The sequence below is a fragment of the Cavia porcellus genome, unplaced genomic scaffold (assembly GCF_034190915.1).
Source record: "Cavia porcellus strain 051 isolate PalLab524CR breed Dunkin Hartley unplaced genomic scaffold, mCavPor4.1 scaffold_24, whole genome shotgun sequence".
Lineage (NCBI taxonomy): Eukaryota > Metazoa > Chordata > Mammalia > Rodentia > Caviidae > Cavia > Cavia porcellus.
In genome coordinates, this window is record NW_026947507.1 from 9,335,504 (window position 1) to 9,349,907 (window position 14,404).

The following is a 14,404-nucleotide window of genomic DNA, read 5'->3' on the forward strand; positions in this document are numbered from 1 at the left end:
TGGATTATTGAAAACACTAAAAAATAGAATGCAAGTTCCCTGTAAAATGTAGATGGTAGAAATGGAAATGTCAATGCATGGGTGAGATGAGTGTATGGGGTTCTGGATCTGGAAGACCAAAGCAGCACACTCTAGCCTGGCTCTTCCCATGACTGCAGCCACAGCTCTGGAAGAAAGCTGGGAGCAGATGCAGATTGCTCAGGACTCTGAGTGGCAGCTGACACAGTAGGGAAGACAAGAATTTGATGTTACACCGAAGTGGCAGTGCACTTTGCAATTCTTCTTCAGTTTCCCTGGTTTGAATTTAAGGCAGTTTTTAACAGAGAATGATCAGCAAGTGTCTCAAAAACAGAAAGTACTGCAAGCAGACCTTCTAATATTGCCCTGGAAGTGGAAAAGAAGACCCCTAGAGCTCAGGGAAAACTCCTCATTTTCCCAGATGTCCTGTTCTGCTCTCTCAGGCTCCAGGCCTCAGGCAATTCTGAAACTCGTCAAACTGTGAAAGTGGCCACATGCCTCCGGAGACTGGAACTGAAAATTCTGGTTCTGTTTGTTTGCATTTGTGTTTGTGTTTTTGCTTTCTCTCAGGTCAGAGCAACCATGCGTGCAGAAACTGCCAAACAAAGCAGAGTAACTGAATGCTCAGTTTTCTAGCAAAAGGATCAATAAATAAATAAATAAATATAAAAGAGGAACCCCTATGAGGGAAACAGTGGAGAAGAAGGAGGTTGGAAAAGCAACTGACTCAAAAGAATTCTCCAATCTCAAAAATTAAAAAAAAAAAAATAGAGTAATTTAATAGACACTTCGTCAATCAAAGAAACGCACATGGCAAATAACAACATGAAAATACTAATGCTACAATGAAATATCACCACAGACTTAATCCTAATAAATGGTGAAACTAAAAAATATTAGCATCACTATGCACTGACAAAGACACTGAGAAACTGGATTTCTCACACATTACTAAAGAAAGGAACAATGGCACAGCCACTTGGAAAAGTATACAAACTTCCTAAAAGCTTTAAAAAAAAAGAAAAATGCAGACTTATGATATAATTCAGTCCTCTAGACATTTATGCTAGAAAAAGGCAGACAAAATCACATAGTAACATCCTCCTAAGTACATATAGCTACTTTATCTGTAATAACCCAAAATATATACTATCCCCAAATCACTCATGTACTAAATGGATAACAAATTGTGATACAATTTAAGGGAAAAAAAACTGTCAATAAGTATAACAATATAGATTTCAATGGTTTTACACTTAACGGAAGAAGTCAGTCTCCTAATCTTGCCTTCTGTCTTGTTCTATTTATGTAACATCCTTAAAGCAGTAAAATTCCACTAATGAAGACCTCAGACAACTTGTTGTAAGAGTTTAGAGCCAGGAGGACTTTGTGACTCAAAAGGCCATCTTTCTGGGGATGAACTAGTTCTGCACTCTTCCTGTAATATGGATTACAACCAATAGTTAAGCATACTTATATCATTGTTAAAATTTTTAAAGACATATACATAAAATGAAAGAGAAAAATATCACGTATTTAAAATCTGTTGAAATTTACACTGTGTGACCTCTACAATAGTTAATATTGTGTCACAATGCCAGTTTTCTACTTGGCACCAAGTACTGTGGATATGATTAGAGAATGCTGACTTAAGACCAGAGTAACCAGAAGTGAATTTACTATTCTGCAAGTTTTAGTAGGAAGCATATTTCAAAATAAAATTTGGGGATTGGAGATACAGCTCATCGGCAAAGTGCCTGCCTGGCAAGTGTTAGATTCTTGTTACCAATAAAAAGTAAAAAAATAAAATAAAAATAAAAATAGAAATTTTTAATAATCAGGGACAGCTGAAAGCCTGCCACTTTGGATAAAAATGATTTAAGTACCTTGAAGAACAAAGTCACACACCTTATCTACATATTTCCTAACACATAATATATTGGCTTAAAATTATTATAGGTACAGTAATCTAAAATTGAATTGCCAACTTAATATCTTGATATGATGCTAAATAGTAATTATCATATTATTATGTTTTAATTATTTCTTAAATTTAACATCTAAAATTACTAATATAGATTCATTAAATCTAGAACATTATTAAATACTTTTTGTTTTTGAAAGACATAATTCTTCTTACAAGAATCATAATGTGCCTGATATGATTATGATAATAATCATTCAATTTTGAATAGAAGATTTTTTTAATCTGGGTCTAATTTATCATATTATTCCTCATCTACAAGTGTTACAAAAGGAGATTTTAAAAACCTTGATTTTTCATTCACCTCCCTATAAATTATTCCTTGGTAACTTTTCCAAACTGAAATCTTTTTATTTCCAAACCATTTGAACAATTGGAATGAATTTAGACATTAAGTGCTGACCTCTGGTTCTTCAACATACTTCATATGCCTCAAATATGATGGATTGTTTGCTGAGTCGAATTATTCCTCCAAAACCTGTGAGATTCTCAAAAACCCTAACATTTGCAGGAAGTGACCTTTATCGCACTCCATCATGCAACAGCTGTCAAAGACACTTCTGCTGCCCATTCTCTGTCATGCAATGATTCAGTTTATCAGTAAAACCTCTGCTCATGCACCAAGAATGTGTTTTTTAAAACTTTTATTCCATATTGGCAAAGACATCAGGTAAAAATAACAAAGATAAATGTTAGTGATTGCAAGGTGAGACTTATAAATGTTTTATATCTACAGTATTGCAGATAGTTGGAAACTATATAAAACCTACAAATCCTATTTTGCTGCTTTGTTAAGAATTGTTTGATTGAAACAGAAAAATATTTTACTTGTGAATTACTTGGCATTAGGCTGACATGAACTACTTACAAATATGATTGCCTGAACTCTGAGCATCTAAGAAGTTGCTATCTAGTTTGAGGGCCTGAATGACATTAAACTCATAATTAAATAATAAAAGATAGCTTAAAATGGATTCATTGAGGCTTCCCCTCGGAGTGTGCAAAATGTGCATCTAAAACAAAGTACTGAATTTCAACGCAGGTAAGAAAAACTAGCCTGTGTAAATATGTGCCTTTTTATTTTTTGAAGATCTGCTGTTCAGTTACACTATTGAGTTTCCTCCAGCATTGGTCTTTCCTGCCTAGTCAATCACAATTATTACCAAAAAATTTAAAAATATAGTTGTATAACAAGCATAGATTTCCATAGCAATTGTTATTCACTCTCATTATAGAACATTTACAAATTGAGGGTCTTCACAGAGCATGTGTGAAAGAGGGTATTCAAAGACAGTTTTGCCTACAGGTTGCTTTCATGAAGAGCAGGCTGGAAAATGCAATTTCCAATTTCAGGAGTATTTTCCTCTGGGAGTAAGAGACTCTCCTGCATGGACTTCATCCTGGAACAAAGTTGTTCTTCATGTTATCCTTTTATTTTATCCTCTCTGTCTTTAGAAGAATCCACATCACCTATATTCCTTCCCCAGCTTTAACTCAAAAGTTGAGTATTCACACTGGAAACTTTCTCCTTGTAGTCACTGGCTTCGCTTTAGAGGAAGACCCTCAGGACTGAATTCTGAGTGGAAGGCCAGTGGTAGCTTGGTCCCACTTTCAATCAATACCAGTTTCTTGGTATTTATCAAATAAATAATTGCTGTTATTTATTTTTAGTTATCATTTCCTTAAATTTATGGTAATTTGAAGTCAACTCATTTTGCTTTTCTGCTTAAAAAAATCAACATAATTTGAGCATTGATTGGTATTTTAGTTCACTTAAATAATATTTAAATCTGTCAGTTACTGAGATTTCTATTTCAGTTTTGTGTGTGATATAATGGAATCTGATCTCGATCTCTCTCTCTCCTCTCTCTCAAATATTTGTCTAATTGTCTTATAGTTTGCTCAATTTCATAAACTTTCCAATAATTTAAAATGCATACTCTAGTAAAATCTGTAATATATACTTCGCATACAGTACACATATTTACTCTTTTATTTGAATGTATCTTATATTCTATTGATATCTAGTCTGCTACTAATGTTACATTTTTATATTGTAGGCTTTAAAATATGTTTCATTATCTGGCTATACAGTTTGTGTTTTAATATTAATGTTTTTCACAGTTTTTCCCAACCTCCTTTTCCGATGTATTTTTCTACTATAGTTATCTGACTTTTTGTCATTTTAAATGTGCAGTATAGATACTGATTAGATTGGGTGAAAGTTATTAACTAATTAGATAATAATTGAATTCTGAAAAATATTACCATTTCACTCAGTATTCTGGCTTATCTATCAGTTTGTTCAATCTTTGCTTTCATCTGTGTTATTAAGTGAACAGATTTCTTTGTGTATGTTCCATAGCAAGGTTTCTGAGGATTTTATAAAACATTTTACTGTTATGAAAATAGTTTCCTTATTTATTGTTATAAACTTAATTAGCACATGCTTGCAGTACATAATAATTCCATTCACTGTGGAGAGTTAGTCCATGTACAGAACACATTTCAATCTCTTCTTTTCCCCCTTTCTTACCCTTCTTTAATTTTCAGATTCATTTATTTACCTTAAAAGTTTAATTATCATGTATACAGATTTCAACTACACCAATTCACATTGTATTTTCTGAAATTTTGCCTAATTTTAATCCTTACTAGTTGAGAAAAAATGGTGGTTTGGTAGGGGGTTGGCTGCAGAGTCTCTGCAGAGAAATCAGATCAAATGCTAGAATATGACAACATGGAGAGGGCCAGACAAATGGATAATGATTCTTATTAACCAAGGCAGTAACCAAAGGGAAAAATAAAACTAGGAAGAGGAAGGAAAAGCACGAGTGAAGAGCTGAAGCCCGACACGCTCACTAAGACCCATTCTGTGCTGTACTAGATGCGCCCAGAGGATCTGAGGTCGCACGGAGACCGCGGCTGCAGATGACAGGAGTCGGCAAATCCCAGGCCCTTAACGGGAGGACGTGGCCCAGTGAGCAGTGGATCCAAGGGGAAGAGCTGTATTGGCTCTTGGTGACTGCTGGAAATTGGGACCTGGGGTCCCACGTAGTAGCCAAATCCACTTAGCCGTGTCAGAGGACACTGCAAGAAGCTCTGGGCTCTGAAGCTGGACACCACACAGTTTTCTGACCGATCCACTCTGTGCTGGGAACACAGTAAAGACACACAGAGCAGTGTGCAAAGGACCCAAGAGGAAGATGTGCACTGATTCCCAGTGAGTGCTAGGGACTGGGTCCCATGGCTTCTGTCTCTGGCTGGAGAACATCTTGGAATAGGGCAGAGCCCAGCACCGTGGTGACATCAATCAGCTGCCCCTGGCACAGAGAGAATGGACAGGGTCAGCTGGGGTCAAGCTATGCCTCCGGTTGGGACCCAATAAGCAGATACCAAATTGTCATGACTCTGTGACATTCACAAGGTACAAGCTAACTTTCAGATTGACTGGCACAGAGGTTCAAGGCTAGCCTGCACCATCCCTACATCCCTGAGGGTACTTCAGATAACAGCAAATTGGGGAGGGCAGCAAAACTTCAGTCAGCAAAGACCCTAAGCAATATGGAGAGGGCCAGAGACCCCCAGGCACAGTCTGAAAGAAACCAGAAACATGACAAGAGATAGAAACAAAAAAAAAAAAATCTCCAGCTATCAAACCTGGGAAAATAAGCCCAGGAGAATAAATAGAGAAGAGAACCACTGCAGTAACCATCCAATACTAGACACAGCATCAGCTGAAATAAATACCTTCATGACCTCATAGACAAATTTAAAACTACTTCTGATCCAAGTGAAGCAAGATAAAAAAAGATAAATAAGAAATGATAAGCCCCTCTGAAGAGAACACAGATGGAAGAATGGAGGAAATCAGAAAAGAAGAGAAATCTCTGATGAAGAATTTAAACATAACCTAGAATACATGAAATAGATCCAAAGAAATTGCCAGGAAACTAAAAGCTCCATTAAACTCTTGCAAAATGCCTTGACAGAAACTAAAGTTAGCCTTTTGTAACTTGAAGAGAGATTTATGATATACGATCGTGAAAGAAAAAAAGAAAAGACTTCTTAAAAATAACGGGGAACCAGAAAGAAACAATTCAAAGGCTAGAAGACGACAAAAGGATACATAACTTAAGAATAGAAGAGACCTAGAATAGCAAAGGCAATTCTAAGCAGCAAAGACAAAGCAGGAGGCATCACAATCCCTGACTTGAAGTTATACTACAAAGCAACAGTAGTAAAATCAACATGGTATTGGAATCAAAACAGAGCCGAAGATCAATGGAATAGATTAGAAGATACAACCACAACTACAAACACACTCAACCACCTTATCTTTGGTAAAGGAGCCAAGCAGGTTCACTGGAAGAATGACAGTCTCTTTAATAAATGGTGCTGGAAAAACTGGCTCTCCGTTTGCCAAAAACTAAAGCTGGACCCATGTCTATCACCATGTACTAAATTAAAATCTGAATGGGTCAAAGATCTGAATATTAAAACAGAAACACTAAATCTATTGGAAGACAAATTGGGTAGAAACCTTGAAGACATAGGAGTAGGTAGAGAATTCATGAACAGGACTCAAACAGCACGGGGAATACTTCCCAGAATCAATAACTGGGACCACTTCTTATTAAAAAGTTTCTGCATGTCAAAAGAAATCTCCAGCATACTGAAAAGAAAACCCACAAACTGGGAAAAGATTTTAGTGAACTCTCTCTCAGACAAGGGACTCTTGTCTAAAACATATAAAGAATTTTAAAAAATCAGAACCCCAAAATTCAAAGATCCAATCCAAAAATGGGCATCTGAGATGAATATGCACTTCTCAGAGGAAGAAATGCACATGGCAAATAAATACATGAAAAAATGTTCATCATCATTGGTCATTAGAGAAATGCAAATTAAAACCACACTGAGATACCATCTCACTCCTGAAAGAATGGTCAGGATCAAGAAAACCAACAACAACAAATGCTGGAGAGGCTGTGGGGAAAAAGGAACTCTCCTACACTGTTGGTGGGAGTGTAGATTGGTACAACCTTTGTGGAGGTCAGTCTGGAGATTTCTCAAAAAGCTGGGATTGGAAGTCCCATTTATTCCAGCTATTCCACTTCTAGGCATATTCCCAGAAGAACTGAAAGCATCATACCACAGTGATATATGTGCACCTATGTTTATAGCAGCACAATTTGTAATCGCCAGATCTTGGAAACAACCCAAGTGTCCATCAACTGAGGAATGGATAAAAAAGTTGTGCTATTTCTATACAATGGAGTATTATTCAGCTATAAAGAAGGATCAGATTGAGATATTTATCAATAAGTGGGCGCAGCTTGAGACCATACTCATAATTGAAATAAATCAATCTCGCATGTGAATGCCGAATAGTTTCCCTAATGTAAGTAATTATTCAAATATATAAAAATATGTGATAATCATGATTCCCCATTATGTGGCCTTGAAGCCTTATGAAGTTTTCACTTATTAATTGGAAAGGCTTTATTCTGGGCTTCTTGATATGGAAATATTTGAAGCTATAGTATATGAAGTTTTATTCAAATATTTCAAGGAAAAAGACAGACACTATGGTAACTACTATTAAGTTGGGTTTTTTGGTGGTGAAGCACTAGGTTGCTGAAACAGTCATGCTTTGACCTGTATTGTTATATTGTTATGTCCTGTTTTATCTCAATCTCTGCCTTATTCATTAAAAAAATTATTTAGTTATTTCTTAAGTTTTTTTTAATTAAGGGGAAAAATTTTTTAAATTAGCAGGATATATAATAGTAACTTTTTTTGATTTCCTATTAACTTGTTTTGAAGTCCTGTAATACTCCTACTATCTTGTTTTGACTGATTAGACTCTGTTCCATTCTGTATGATAGTATCAAGTTTGAGGGTATAGGCAACTACTTTGAAGGCAATAAGATTCACTAAGATGCCCATTCTGGTTTGACTGTTGTCTCCTTTGGAAGTCCTGTAATGTTTACAATGCTTAAGTTTTATTGGTCTTGTTCTCTACTGTTTTGTTCAACTTTATAATATCTAATGAGATAGACAATTCTTTTTAAGGAAACAGACATTGTTGATAACTATTGTTGATAACCTTGTACTCTGTTTTACATCATGTGCTATGTCTATCCTTGGTTTTGACTGACAGCTTTGTTTTGCCATATTTGACTTTATTCTCTCCCCCCCCCAAAAAAGTAATAAGAACTAAGGAGTAATAAAACCCAAAATGTGTAAATTTTGTTGTAAAAAAGAGAGGGAAAAAAGAGCTCTAAAGGATACAATAGCAAGTGGGTCTAGGGGTGTTAAATAGCTGACCATATTAATGTTTTTGGTTGGATCATTGAACACAACTGTTTGCAGTCTCACTGTTTGAATGTCCACTTTGTATGCTTTCATACTGTGATTTGAGCAACTATCTCTAAGATGATAATATGTAATCTATTAACTGGTGATTTCTTACTGTTTGGTTTTTTTTTTTTTTTTTTTTTTTTTTTTTGTAATTCTGTATTACTTGTACCCTTACACTGCTTTGTTTTGTTTTGTTTTTTTTTTTCCTTTTAAATAAAATTTTAAAAAAATAAAAAATTAAAAAAAAAGAATACAGCTCGTGAGTGACGAAGCAGAAGTAATCAAAAATGAACAACAAGAATATTCACAGATATATTAAAGGAAAGTTCCCAAGCATAGGAAAAAGAAATGATATCTAGATAAATGAAGCTCACAGAACTCCAGCCACCTACAACCAAAACAGATCTACACCCAGAAATATAATAATCAAGATTCCAGAAATCCACCAAAAGAACAGAATACTAAAAGCAGCCAGGGAAAAGAAGTAGACAACCTACAGTGGGAAAATTATCAAAATAACAACAGACTTATCAACACAAACTCTCAAATCGAGAAGGACCTGGGGGGAAATAGTCCAAGCCCTGAAAGAAAGTAATTTGCAACCAAAACTGATGTAGGCAGAAAACTCTCTCTCAAAATTAAGGGAGAAATAAGATGCTTCCAAGACAAGGTGGAGCTGTGGGGGTTCATGGCCACCAACCCAGCCCTACAAAGAATGCTAAAGGACATTCCAGAAAGAGAGAGGAAGGGATACCAGGATTCTAGCAACAATGGCAGAGAGGCTTCAATGAATGGGGCAGACATGGAATGAGGAAGTCAGGTTGACAAAGTATAGTAGTAAAGTGAAGTAGCAGACATGAGCAGAGACAGTAAACTATGATCTTTAATTTAGATAACCTTGATACACTAAAAAAAAAAAAAACAACAGGCAGAGAGATTAGGGGCAGGCTCCATCGAGATGCTCTGAATGGGAAATGCACTCAAACCGAAGGAGGGTTAGTAAGCTGAAAGTCAAAGATGAGAAAGCAAAGTTATACGTGATAGGAAACCAGAAAGAAATAGGGACAACTCATCCAGCAACTGCAGATAGATTGGAAAGCTATGACACTTTTGGGCACTGTAGAACTACACAGCTGGAAGGAAGGAAAACCCTGTGACTTTAGTCAGTAAAGGAGTACAGCTCAAGATCAAGCTCAGGGTTTGAAAGGTTCAACAGCACTCAGACAACAGGCTGTCCCCCTAATCTAAAAACTAAAGGGGCTAGTGAGACCCAAAACAGACAAAGCATCCTGAGAAGGGGAAAGGTGAAAAATAGCCTAAAAAAGGAAGGCAGAGGACATTGTTAATAGTGTATCAGGATTTAAAAGTCACAGTAGTCTTATCGCTCCCTTTAGTTGGATTTTATTTTGTTCTGGTCTGTTCACTCATATCAGATTTGAGGGCACAGACATCTAACCCAAAAATAGCAGGTTATATCATGGTAATGATCCTTAATTTCCTACTAACTTAAACTGAAACCCTGAATTACTTACATTGTCTTACTATGACTGATCTTATTTGAATCTGGTTTGTTAGACCACGGTTTTGCCTTGGCTGATTTTATTCAAATTTGGTATGCTTGATAGTATCAAGTCTAAAAGTAGAGGCAACTACTCTGAAGATAACAAGATGTAAAAGATATACATACCAGTTTTGATTATTAACTGCTCTCAAGTCCTACAATGTTTTCAAAGTTGTGTTTTTATAAAAATAGCTATGTAACACTATGCTTAACTGTATTAAACTTGATGTGGACAAGTCTATTGAAAATAACAAGAGAAAGCACAGTAACTATGGTAGATCACCTAATATTGTGCTTTTATGTTTCTTTTTCATTGCATGTTTTTCTAAGAATTTGTTTTGTTGTCTTGTTATGATCTGTTTTTCCCTATAATACAGAGAGGATAGATATACATGTAGAAATTCACACATGGGAAGAATTTTTTAAACTATTTTTGGGAACAGATTATACAATGCAAGATGTAATGAACAGATACTCTCAAGAAGAAGAAACACTAAGAAACCCAGTGCTAACTCTTAACATTTTGATATGAAATCTAGCAATATCACTCGCTGTTCAGAGTGATATTAGTCTAGTCTCATGTTAAATTTTAACATACATAAAGATAAGGACAGCTACTGTGAAGAGAATGAGAGACATTATGGTAGTCATTATGGACTTCCCTAATGTCAGGAATTGAAGACCTAAAAAGCCTTCATCATCCTGTAGTGATTTGATTAGTTCTATAATATGCACTATATATTCAATGTGTATAAAGATGGGACAACTATTTGGAAGAAAACTAGAGACAGTGAGATAGTGAAGATCTCCAGTGGACTTGCTTTGAAATCTGTATTTCTTTAAATTGTTTCCTTATAAACTGTTTTGTTCTGTTTCGGTATGTTTAATCTTACCCTCTTTAAGATAAAAAACAAGTGTGTAGGACTGATAACCATGTTACTAAGTTTTTGTTGGATCATTGAGCAGAACTGATGGCAGTGTCACTATTTAAATGTCACTTTATATGCTTTAATTTTGTAACCTGATCAACTATTTCTAAGATGACAACAGCTAACTTATCAACTAGTGATTCCTTACTGTATATTTTTCTGTAATTCTATATTATTTCTACCCTTTTTTTCTTTTTTCATTTTTTCTCCATTTTTAAAATGTTTCTTTCTCTTTAAATAATAAATTTTAAAAAGATATATCCAAAAAAATAATCTTTACTACCTTGTATGTTTTCCCTTTGAAATTAAAAAGCAATCCAAATATTTTCAGAAAGAATGCACCTGCTCACCTCTTTTTTCTCATCTTACACCTGTCCATTTTTACACCCCTCAAGTGCAGTGACCTTCCACTAGCTCTGAGGTCGGCTTGGATTCTCTTTTGCCCTAGGGACTTTGTGCTCACTCTTATCTCCAGATCTGAGTGTCCAACCATATCTAACTTCCAAGTGAATCGTCATCACAGTTTTTCCAAGTCCTGCCGACATTAAATTTCTTCCTCCAACAGTTTTTACTATAAGTCTGTGCTTATTTTTTTCACAGTAATTGTCTAGAATTTGTAATTATAAGTTTACCTGAATATTGTCTTTATTCTTCCACAATTCAAACTAAATAGGGCCAGGACTGCTTCTTTTACCTAGCATATGTGACTATTATGGGAGTTCAGCAGATGTTTAGCCATGAGTTTACATGCACACACAGAAGGTATTGATTTTAGTAATTCCAACTGTCAGTGAAAATTTAACCAAGCTCTTATATTCAAAGTATTAAAAGCTATACCGCTTGACTTTTCTAAGGGTACACTAAAAATAATTATATATCATTTTAAATGTATTCTTTCTTTCTAATATTTGTATCTTGAATAAATATCTTTGCTTTAAATGTTTTTATTTTTACAGTAGTAAAATATTCAATAGAATAGAAATCTCAGGAATTTTTAAAAGTTAAAATGATGATATATCTATATATATATATATATTTGTCTCTTTAAATTTGAGTTTTGTGATAACTTATTTTTTAAAAATTCCTTTCATTATTACTTGGAAGTATTTGAGGTAACTATTAATCTACAATTTATAAAAACTTTGCACAATTTTTAATTTCTGTTTTTTCTAAAAGAAACTGAAAAACTGGGACCTCTATTAAACAAACTATTCTAAGACAGCAAAGATATATATATATATATATATATATATATATATATATATATATAATCCAAAACAAAGATGCCTCAAATAATATCTACATATTGAAATATTTCAATATTTCCTTGAAATATTTTACTATTAACTATTAATAACTACTCATATTAAATTGGACCAATGAGTTTCATGACAATCCATGGAGTTTGCAGATAATCTGTGGTATTTTCAAAATTTAAATTTGGTTAAAATGCCAAAGTGCCAAAAATGCAATTCAAAGGCAAGTATACAATATATCACTTGAACTTATTTTGTAGAAGTGGTATGCCATCAATTAACAGACTTCAAAGCTTTCTTTTTATTTTTTAGTAGATAATTTCACTCTTGAATGTCTTTCATTTGGTGAAACTGTTTTGATTTTCATTGTAAAATGTGGGTTGAGATCAGCATTGTTCAGGTATTTCCAAACAGAATCTTTGCACAGATAACTGTAAATTCTATGCATTTAATAATTTTAGTCTAAATAATTTGTAACGAAAACTGAACCAAGAAATAAAGTGTTCAAAGTATTATTAAGAAGCAAAGTAACCTTTAGCAAAGGACATCAATTGTCTTACTTTTTTTTTTTTTTTTTTCCCACTGGGATCAAATTCACAACCTCACACTTGCCAGACAAGTGCTGGGCCACTGAGCTATGACCTCGGCTCTAGAGTGGTTTTGTTTAACAAAGATAAAATTAACCACGTAAGTTGCTACTCCTATTCCCTTAGTTAAGCTAACAGCAATATTAGATGATACCATTTACTGTGAAGTAACTGAAACTCTCAGAAAAGGCAGAAGAGGATTTTCAACTTTCAGGGAAATTCTCCACATTGAGCATCTCACTGGACCAATGGAGTTCTTAAATGAAAACTGTATAGAATGACCTAGGTCTGTTTCAGCTGAAATAATTTTCTTTATACTCTTGTGGGTTGAAATACACAGTCATTTATTACATAGAAACCTACAGTTACTAATGAATACCTAAGTATATTTTAAAATGTTTAATTGAATTTATTTAATGTGTGGAAACAATCGGCTGCAATTTTTCCAGCAAAGTAACAAGTGAAAATGGAGAGTAAATATACAATTAAATTGCTGTGGCTTAAAGAGTTATCAATAAAAAAAGAAAACATGAGCGTAGTGACATAATACAAGATTCCAGACAAGGTGGGGAAAACTCAGATTTCTCCCAAATATTCCATTCCATTGGCCAGGTCTATAAAGAGAATGCAACAAATTAGCTTCTGATCTGCTACTGCAGATCCTCCGAGGGGATGGAGGGCAGCCCAGTGGGCTGAGGCATGGTATTGTGAATTGCTTGTACCTGTTCTAGCCCTGCTTCAAAGCTCCTCCCTATTTCATCTTTCACAAATTAAAATGTCTCTGAACTTGCAACTTGTGGAAGAGAACAGAAGGAAAAAGAGAGGCAAAACTGAGGAAGGACTAAACAGGAACCAGATCTACAGAAACTAAAAGAAGACAAAGTCAAATTATTACACTTTCATTAGTCTTTGATCTTATGTTTAACATTAGTTTGTTGGCCTTTGCATTGCTGGCCTGCATTTGAATTCTAGTAAGCATGCAATAATATGCACAAGCACTCATAGAAGAGAAAGGTTAAGAAAAGCAATGAAAACAAAGCAATAATAAAATTGAAGCAGCAACGAAATGAGAGAAATAAAGAAGAAAGGTGAAGTTCAGATGGAAGATGGAGGTTGATAGAGAGAAATATGTGGAACATTTACGATTCTAGTTCATTTTTCAAGGACTGGAATGAGGATTTGACTTTTACACTGAAGATTGCATTTTTAATAGCTATGTTATTTTGGCTTTATTCTTATTTGTGCATTTAATTGTATAGCAATTTCTATTGATAGCAAGCCATCAAGCACGATGAGAAAAAAATTAGTCAAAACTCATCCTTGCTACAAAGGGCTCAATTTGCCACAGTTTCACAGACTGAACCTTAAAGAAACTTGCTTGATAGTTATTTTGTAACCATTTATTGAGTGCCTTTTGTATATCAGACAGTAGGCAGGACTGTAGAAATACTAGATAGATGGATGGATAGGTAGATAGATAAAGATTAATTCATGAGGAAGGATAATTGACATACTCAAATAATGTGCACTGTAAAAACTCAGGGTTTATGATACAGCGGTGGGTTTTTCAAGAACTTTTCTGAATTGATTCTGGCAAGGTCAGCAGGGTGATCATAGCATTGCAGTGAGAATGCACAGAAGTGGCAAAAAATGAAAAATATAGTAAACTAGGGACACTGAAATATATTTGGTTTTTTTGGTGG